Source organism: Maniola jurtina, chromosome 2 (genome assembly GCF_905333055.1).
Source record: "Maniola jurtina chromosome 2, ilManJurt1.1, whole genome shotgun sequence".
NCBI classification, from domain to species: Eukaryota; Metazoa; Arthropoda; class Insecta; order Lepidoptera; family Nymphalidae; genus Maniola; species Maniola jurtina.
The window spans coordinates 11,441,770-11,451,215 of NC_060030.1; the positions used below are offsets into that span (position 1 = coordinate 11,441,770).

Consider the following 9,446-nt stretch of genomic DNA (forward strand, 5'->3'; position numbering starts at 1 on the left):
CGAATATCCTTTTGTCCTGGAAAATCAAAAGTTCTCACGGATCTTTTAAAAACCTAAATCCACGCGGGCGAAGCCGCGGGCACCATCTAGTTAATAATATACCTCAAGCTCGTACATAATTATTATCATTGAACTAAATTTAATATTTTACATAAATTAAACAAAAGCATAAATGAACAGAATTTTAATTAACCGCAAGTTCTATTACCTTTTGAATAATATTATTACATTTTTAATTGAGACAATCCACTTCGAAACAACGTGAATTATTTTAACGGCATTCCAATTAGCAGTAATAACATAAACAACGCCATAATTAAAATGGACTAGGTACCAACTAAACTGACATACCTATATAATATCACCCATTACATTAATAAAATATGTAATAAACACACACCATCACAAAAAAGGGCGGCATTTTCAAATTGTTATGATGATAAATAAATAAAAATATGTTTTATTCAAAGTACTGATTAATCGTCAACATTTAACGAATGAGCTAATTCATAGTTGTCTTTATGGAATCGTCCCTATTGTAACCCAATTTGAAAAATAATAATCAATGCTTACTTGACTAATTTATTAATCTTATCACATGTCTTATCATTCAAAACAGTTTCGAAACCTCTAGTTTATGTTCCAGAATACCAAAGTGATATATTTGATTTAATAGAAGCTAACTAACAACTATAGCTGAATCATAATATCTAGTTGTTCAATATCGATGGAAGAATGATGATTATTATTACTTATAAGCAATCAGTAACTAAAATAAGCAAATAAAAGCCAAAGCAACGCAACGCTTCCGCAATATTCCTTCTTCATTAACCCGTAGCCTGTAGGTAGTTACATAATTCATGCCGCTTCATCAACATAACACTAAGCCAACTAATTGGTTCATTTATTATTAAGATTCTATCGATTTAGTTACGCAGCACTAATTGGTAATTTCAAGAGCTTTATTAGTCGAAAATATGTTGTGTTACTGTAGGTAAGTATATCGTTATGCTTACACTAATATTGTACAGTTATATTAATTAAACCAGTTTTAGGACACAGCTAAATAGCATACATAAAGTAACCCGCAAAGTTGTGGAGTATCATAAAAATTAAAAATTTGAAACATATCAAATACTTACTTTTTTTTCTTTAAAATTTCTTTTGTAATGTAGCAGCTACTAATTTAGCCGGTGTTGATAGGAATTTATGAATATTTACGTTGATTTGTAAGTAAAAAAAGTAGTAGTTTTTTCTTATTTTTAAACAAATAATCATAATTATATTCTGCTCAATTCGCATTATTTGCAAATGCAATATTTTATTATAGTCAACCTGTGGATCAGCCTGTGGACATCTACAGTTGGATATAGACCTTTAGACACATAAATGCCAACACACTGTTTCCTTACCCTTCCTCATCCCGCCACTTCTGTCTTCACTTTTTCTTCTTCTTCCACATCCGTCCACATTACGCTTACTTGTACTTTATGACTTTTCAGCTCCAACGGTCGTCGTTCCTATGACAAACATGGGGAGCCCACTGCCACTTCAGCTTGCTAATTGTAACTTTGGTGCTCCTGCGGATTTCTTCACTTCGGATTTTATCCTTCAGAGAAACTTCCAACATAGCCCTCTCCATAACTTGCTGAGCAACATTGAATATATGGATAAGGCCGCTTCTCACTGTCCACATATTAGCACCATAAGTGAGGGCTGGAAGGAAGACTTTTGTCTTAAGGCATTTAGAATACTTAACGATGAGAAGACTTAACTCGATTTCCTAAAAACTGTCCAGGAATTCTCCCATTGGTTTCATCGTCAAAATCGTCTAATTGAATCATTTGCCGAAGGCCTAATAAATGAACCAATTTCCATGGTAATATTTTAGGCAATCACTGGCGCATGAACGCAATATTTAACTAATAAATCATTATTATGCACGATAATTTCAGTCTAAAATGCAACTTGTCAAAAAATTTGCCTCATAAATAACGACTTCAATTAAACCCTAACCCAAATATTATGATCGTATTAAGTAGTCATTTCAAGTTTTTAATGATCGTTAGAGTCGATATTAAACTCGATGCGCTAGAGGTGACTCCAGGGCGGGCTGGTCAGATCAATTTACTGTTTACAATCGTCTTACCGCCGGCTATCAAAGTAAACCGCCTTGTACCGACTAATTGGTGGTAATAGTATACAGAGCGTCCCGAGCGTCTATTAAATCTTAAGGCGAAATCATTTTATCTCGTCTTACACGGTACAACCTTTTTGAAACCACAATTTGTTTGATGTATAGTGAAATAATGCTAGAATAATTGACTTAATTTAATTAACATTTTAATATAACTTTTCAATCAAGAACGAAAGCTATCTATAACTTCGAATAGGTAAGTTTTTCCATATCCCTGAATTTTAATAGAGTTGTCATTTGCTGTGAACAAAATGTATGAATATGAAACTCCAACATTATGATTTTTTCATGATTCAGTTATGGTTTTTTTTCTTATTTCATCATCATCATCGCGTGCCCTTGTTGAATCGAAGTTCGGCCGGTCATCATGCGAAAAGCTTGTCTATCTAAAGCAAACTCTTTAACCAACCATTTGCCTTCAATATTCTTTATTCTAACACATATCTTGGAAATGAAAAGTAGGTTCCTCTCTGGAAATGCCCAAAGAAAGCGAGCTTCCTTGCGCATGATGGTGAACATGAGTTTTTACTCTTTATGGACCAATTTTCAACCTTCTGCGATGTAAAACTGTTCCAGATGATCTTGGGCATTTCCCTGTAGATTCACAGTTCGAAAGCTTGCAGGCTTCCTTGCTTTGTTATTATATTGAGTAAAGCTTTAATAAAAAATTATAGGTAGATGCCGCTACTAAATAAATTATGTTTACAGTCATTAAATTAAACGTTCTATCACCTAATGTGTTCATGCGAGGAAGAGGAATTCCATTTCCTGTTTGAAGTATCCTTAAAATTGTAACAGAGAATTTCGTTCAACATTTAGCACAAACCTCATACACATCTGCAGATGTGGAACACTCCTAACGATTTTTTGCTTGGAAAGCTCTTGTGTATGAAGCCCGCCAGTATTTTATAAAGCAAGACACCGCTCTCAAAGTGGATACTTAAAAAAATGTGCTATGAACGTCTTACATAAACGAGTAGATATATTAATTAGTTACTCCTCAAAATAATTCTGACCTATTCACATTTTACACTATTCAGATTTTAACCGAAACTTACGCGGATGAAGTCGCAGATAACTGAAGATGGGCAAAGGCTGTTTTATATCCAGGAAAATCAACGAGTTTCCAAAGGTTTTTGGAAAACCTATTTCCACTCGGACGAAGTCGCGAGCATCATCTAGTGTGAAATATATGTGTGGAAATATAAGTACATACTTAGCTACGTACAAAATTAGATAACTATGTACTTACCAAAATGCACACCTACCCCGGCTTTGGTTTTCGACCCTCAACGAAATGTTAACAACAGACCCTTTTTAAGTTTCCATTTACAGCAATATATGCCACTCTATATACAAGCGAATAAAATCAAACAGCGGGTAAGGTAAATAAACCGTACCACGTACCCCAAGAAACCTTAGAGTTTTTGTAAATATCTAAAGGCGAATTTTCCTGTCGAGCAATGTCCGTAAAGTGGAAATTCTTCGCATGCCTCGCTTCACCGGTGTGCTCACTGACCGGGCATCTAATGTTTCAACATGAAAAAGATACGGCAATAAACATCTTCTACGTCACATTTGCGATACGGCCTATTCACGTAATGCTCTATAAATCATGTGCCGTTTTATGAATATTTCCTGTTCGTATAACCTTTTTTTATATATCAAGTGTCGCTTGTCATGTCAACACTAATTTACGACCGTTTGAAAAGACTTTGAAATGAACGAAAGAAATAATAGTTCTCAGTAATAACAGGAAAGCTAGTTCAGAAGTTAAACAGAAAGTTTAAGTGGTTTTAATGGAGAGTCAATAATTCATATCTGTTTGTCTGTTTGACCTTTTTATGTATACTACTGTCGTTTCTTGTGAAACACGTGTCATTGTCCAATACTTGATAAACTCAACAAAATGACCCCAACGATAAATAAATTGAAATAGAGATAATAAGGTAATAAAAAATTCTGATACGCGCCACAACAAACAACACAATGAAACGACCGAGTGAAATGGTTGATTGAAACTGCTGATATGGAGAATTAATAGCAATAATTAACAGTTACACGTACCTTTAACTCGCATACAAATAGCTTCAATTTTCAATAAGAGTCCATTCACACAGGGAAGCGGCAGTTATTAGATTACCGTTCAACAGTCACTCGGGCTAACAAATTGCACGGCGTCGTAGCACAAACACGTCCAAATCCAGTTCGGGGCACAGAACACAAAATTAGAACCGTATTAATTATTTTCCATTTATGTTAATTACGAAGATCGAGCGTGCGTCGATGTCGGTGAGAGGGGCCAACGAACGTGCGCTCCACCCGTAAGTAAAACGTAGACTGTCGGCGGTCTACGGCCTGAAGCTTTCTAAATATACACCCCCCGATGTTTCCCGCGCACCCTACGAGCGCAACGCGTGTTCCATGCAATTTTCTATAAATTTTCGCATAAGCTGCAAAGCCAAGCTGTCAAAAGCTGTTTTTGCTGGAGCTCAGCCGGCGCCCGCTTTGGGTGCATACAGCGTAATTGAATTACCTTTACCTAATTCTGAATTTATTAAATGTGTATTTAGAATACTTACATTATTATGCTTAATCCAGAAACGACCTGTTTAATAAAGTTACTCGTATGCATTTATTTACACTTAGTGGCTGTTTTTGTACCATGAATAACTAGTAAGCTATTATTATTCATTTATTCGTATATTAACTTAAAACTAAATAATGTAGGTCCCTTCAATGAAAAAGACATGCTCAAAGTAAAACTGATCTCTACTGGAGAGATTTCTTCCAGCAGTCCTAAAATATGGAAAAAAATGTAGATATTATGTCATTAATAACTCAAAATAGACCCTATTCAAATATTAACAAGCACATATTTTATTTTGACCTATTTATAACCATCAATTTCATTAGATGAAGGTGTCAGTCTGTAGTAGGTTATTACTAATCTCTGATTGTTGTAATAATAAGAATATAATTTACACAATACAAATAAAATACATAATAATACATATATAAACTGACCTCCTAGAGTGCAAAATAATATGATCGCATTGATCTGGCTCTGGGGAGAGCAACCTTTCTGCACTTAATAACGAAAAAGGCATTCCGAACCAGCCAATGCATTTGACGATTCAGAAGTACTTGTAATTAAGTTTAATTGAATTAAAGAAAATTAAAACTAGTTACTTACCTAAAATGGTTACAGCTCTACGAAGTTAAATTGCTTTTCACATCATTAATTAATATGTGTAATGTGTACAAGGCACAGACATGGATTTACTTTATATCGCTGGTACAAGGAAGCCCATCCACTGATAATTAATTAATATGCTACCAAAAGCAAGTTACACACCTCCATCACACCTCCATCACACAACAGCACTCAAACAAATTCAACTTACGTTTCCAATAAAACACTGAAACATCCTCAGGAGTCTAGAAAAGTAGACTGTGCAACGCACAATTGCAAAGTTCCAAAAGTCCACAAAGTTTGCTTTGTTTTGACTGAAATAGGTAATTAAGTATCTTAGTAAAGCCTGTAGAGCTCAAAAAATATTATAAAAGTTATTTGTCCGTTGCAAGATTTATTACGAACATTATTGGCCAACTAAAACTAGAACACACAAACATAATAAAAAGATTAATGACAATTCGGTATATTACGCATAGGTTTGTTCGGTCATATTCTATTATTCCCTCTTGGCAGTTTGCCTACGCGATGCCATTGGCGTCGGCTCGCAGGCAGGATAACTAACTGACATGCCCGCAGATTCTGCGTTTGTCACCGCCTACCAGGCGAAGTGCTAAGATTGATACCTAAGATTGTGAATTCAGTGGATTCTTACTAAAATCTCACCGACGCTGCAAGCAACCTGTAGAAATACAAGTTCCATACTAGACCATAGAGAATACATAGAATAAGGAATATATACTATAAGGAACTTAATTGTATACTATAGAAGTCCCACTCTAACAATTAATTATTGTTTATCATAGTACGTACCTAGATAGGTAGTCACCGATGCATAGTCCCTACAAATAGTTTCAAAAAATTCAATAAAATCTTTTGAGTTTATTATGTTTTTTGAAGTTGTAAAGTTCTTGCTTATTTGACAGTGAATAAATCTATCCTTTTCACATTTTTGCATGGTTTTGGCCTCTTTAAATTTTCAACTTGGTTCTTGAAAGTAGATAAATTGGCCCAAATATTATCAAGATATATAATTGAAGATGCAACTTCTAAAATGGATAAAATTGAGCTAAACTCAGATACGCATGATAGTATTAAAACATCATTTGGTATATTTATGTGCAGTACAAAAATACATATTATTACACATATTAAATTCTACATAATTAACAATGATATTATAGGTACTTAGTATTCTTATTTTACTTTTGTAAATTCCTGTATAAATACAAAAGTAAATATTGAAGTCAATCATGTAGGAATATTAAAATGCCAATTAAATGTTGTAAAGTTTTTATTAATGTTTATTTAAACATAAATATTATATTACAATAACATGTTAAAAATGGCTTCCTCGGCAAACCACAAAGTGCCACAAAGATAGAGAAATCGCAGCCACTTATCACCATTACCATACTGTCAACCAAATATAACTGCTAATAGTTTTCACTATAAGTAACTGTTGTGATGTCAAAGTTAATGTTACGATGGAATATTCTGGGTAAAATCATAGAAAAATCGTTAATGGGTACATAACGTTCAATTTCTCGTACCTTATATAGTTCAATTTTAGTAGGATGACCATATCCGTTTTATTGTTAACGTAGTGTAAATAGGTACCTAGGTCTACGTCTACATAATATTATATCCCAAATTAAAAATTATCTAGAAATTAATTTTTAAATTGGGACTAGTCTTGTCTGATGGAAGACTTAGGCTGTGGCTAGTTACTGCTCTTACCTGCAAATCCGTGCCACCAAGTGATTTATTGAAAACTAGATACATAAATTTTTGAATTTGAACAATTGTCGTGTTGTATAACCAGTGTTGAACAAACTAGAACCTGTAAGGAAACTAAAAAATAAGCTTACAAAAAAAATATGCCTACCTACTTAGGTACAGAATCTAAAGTCCCAATGAAGGATTTTTCATAAGAAAGACAATTAATTGTGATTCCTGTGGCTTGGCTATTTGCCAAACCCATGCCTTGATGTCAAATACAGTACAGTTTGGTCTTTGTTAACGCCAACTATAAACAAGGATACCTATCTACATAATTATTGAATTAATTTCGTTATTATACACTAGATGATGCCCGCTACTTCATCTGCATAGATTTAGGTTTTTTTTTAAATTCTAAGAGAATTCGTCGATTTTCCGGAATAAAAAGTAACCTTAATCCATGATGCACCAAGAAACCGATAGAAAGAACCGGGAAGTAGTAAATAATAGGAACTCCACAATTACCGATCATAACTTCGCCTTATTTGGGCTCGTTGGTACTTTTATCTTAACATATTCGTTTTAGCACACGGCTTGAATAAAAGCTTGCTTTAAAAAACGTGTTCTTATTGAGTTTTATTTTTCACAAAGAACATACCTAAATAACTGGAGTTAGCCATGGAGTTAGCATTAAATATCTATAATATTATTATAGCTACGAGTATGTATGGGAAAGTATAAATCGCCTCAAGCGATTCGCTAGTCGCTACACAAATTAACAGACAACGCTAACTCAGTAAACAAGTTTGAACTCAAAAACGTTCACATACGAGGTTCTGAGCAATTTATGTATGCATAAAATGTAATGAATAAAATAGTATCTATTGATCAAATAGGTACAAAAAGGTAGGTAGAACTTTCGCAGGAATCTCTAATTTTTGAAAATATAATATAGCCTATGTCACTCAGGAATAATATTGTAGCTTTCTACTTATTCAAAATAGTATCAGTAGTTAAAGAGATTACTTCCTGCAAACATATTTACAAACGTTTCCTCTCTATAATAGAATGTTCTGATTTTCCAATATGTACAGTTTTTCTTTGTTAAAGCAATCTCCACTTTATCTTTTCATTCGCCGTTACTTAATGTAAAGATCGCAATAATTTATATTCTTTCTTGTATCCAAAAAGCAACGAATGTTCAAGTTAGATAAATCATTTCGAAGAAGACATGTCAATTCAGGGCCTGCTATGAAAAATTACTGCGGCATTCTAAAGAATTATATACAATGGCCAACGTCACAACGGGGCGTGCATTTTTTTTTCACTTTGATTCCCTTTCAATACAAGATATTCGTGTGACTACCTTCATAGGCAGGGAGCTGGTGAATGATTTGCTGAAAGATGTTATACTGACTGACAGAACAGTTTAATTACTTAATAATTATTACTAACTGATGCCCGCGACTTCATCCACGTCTTAGTTTCCGATGTCTGCGATTTAGCTTTTTTAAAATCCCGTGGGAACTGGTGGTAGCCTATGTCACTCTCCAACTTTTAACTATGCCCATACAAAAAATCACGTCAACCCGTTGCATGGAGCAACGGGTTGACGTGATTTTTTGTATGCAACGTGATCGAAGGACAAACCAAGAAACATTCATATTTATATCCCGGGAACGCACCTCAGATTTATTAACTTATTACTTTTCAGAGCTATTAATGAATATCACTTGGTTTAACGGTAAGGAATAGCAACGTGAGGAAACCTGCATGCCTGAGAGTTCTCCATAATGTTCTCATATAGTCTGCCAATCCGTACTTGGCCAGCATGCTGGACTGCCAAACCCTTCTCATTCTGAGAGGAGACCCGTGTTCACTAGCGAGCTGGCAATGGTTTGAGCATCCAGATTAAACCACCCACCACCTCTTATAGTACAATAGATAGATATCTCTGGCTATAGTTTTACACCCGTTCTTATTACATCTGTCATCACAAACATATAAGAAGCATCCGGCCACTTTTTGTGTCCATTATAAATCAGCTGCCGTGGGCTTCTTCATTAAGTTTTGTAAATATTTACCGCCTTACAGACACCAATGAAACAGTGTAAATGATGACTAAATAATTGACATTTTGACAGTTTTTGTATGGGAAAACTGTCAGGTAAAAAACAAACGCATTTAACGCTTGTTTAAATTTTTACTGAGCCGTTAGTTATTATCATTTTGAATCCGATGAGGTGAAGCAATAATTGTTCATTTAAATTTTTTGTTTTTTGTTCAAACGAGCTTAACGGTAGCGTAATGGAAGTTTTTAATTACTGTTTA

General features: G+C 34.2%; 1 protein-coding gene across 1 annotated transcript in view; it reads right to left on the reverse strand.

The window, feature by feature from the left end:
- The window catches only part of LOC123871235 (protein artichoke-like), a 129,331-nt gene extending 124,767 nt beyond the window's left edge, over positions 1-4,564 (reverse strand). The window contains exon 1 of the mRNA XM_045914923.1: positions 4,265-4,564. The gene's annotated coding sequence lies outside the window, so the exon portion shown is untranslated. The remainder of the gene's footprint in view (positions 1-4,264) is intronic.
- Between the last annotated feature and the right edge of the window lie 4,882 nt (positions 4,565-9,446).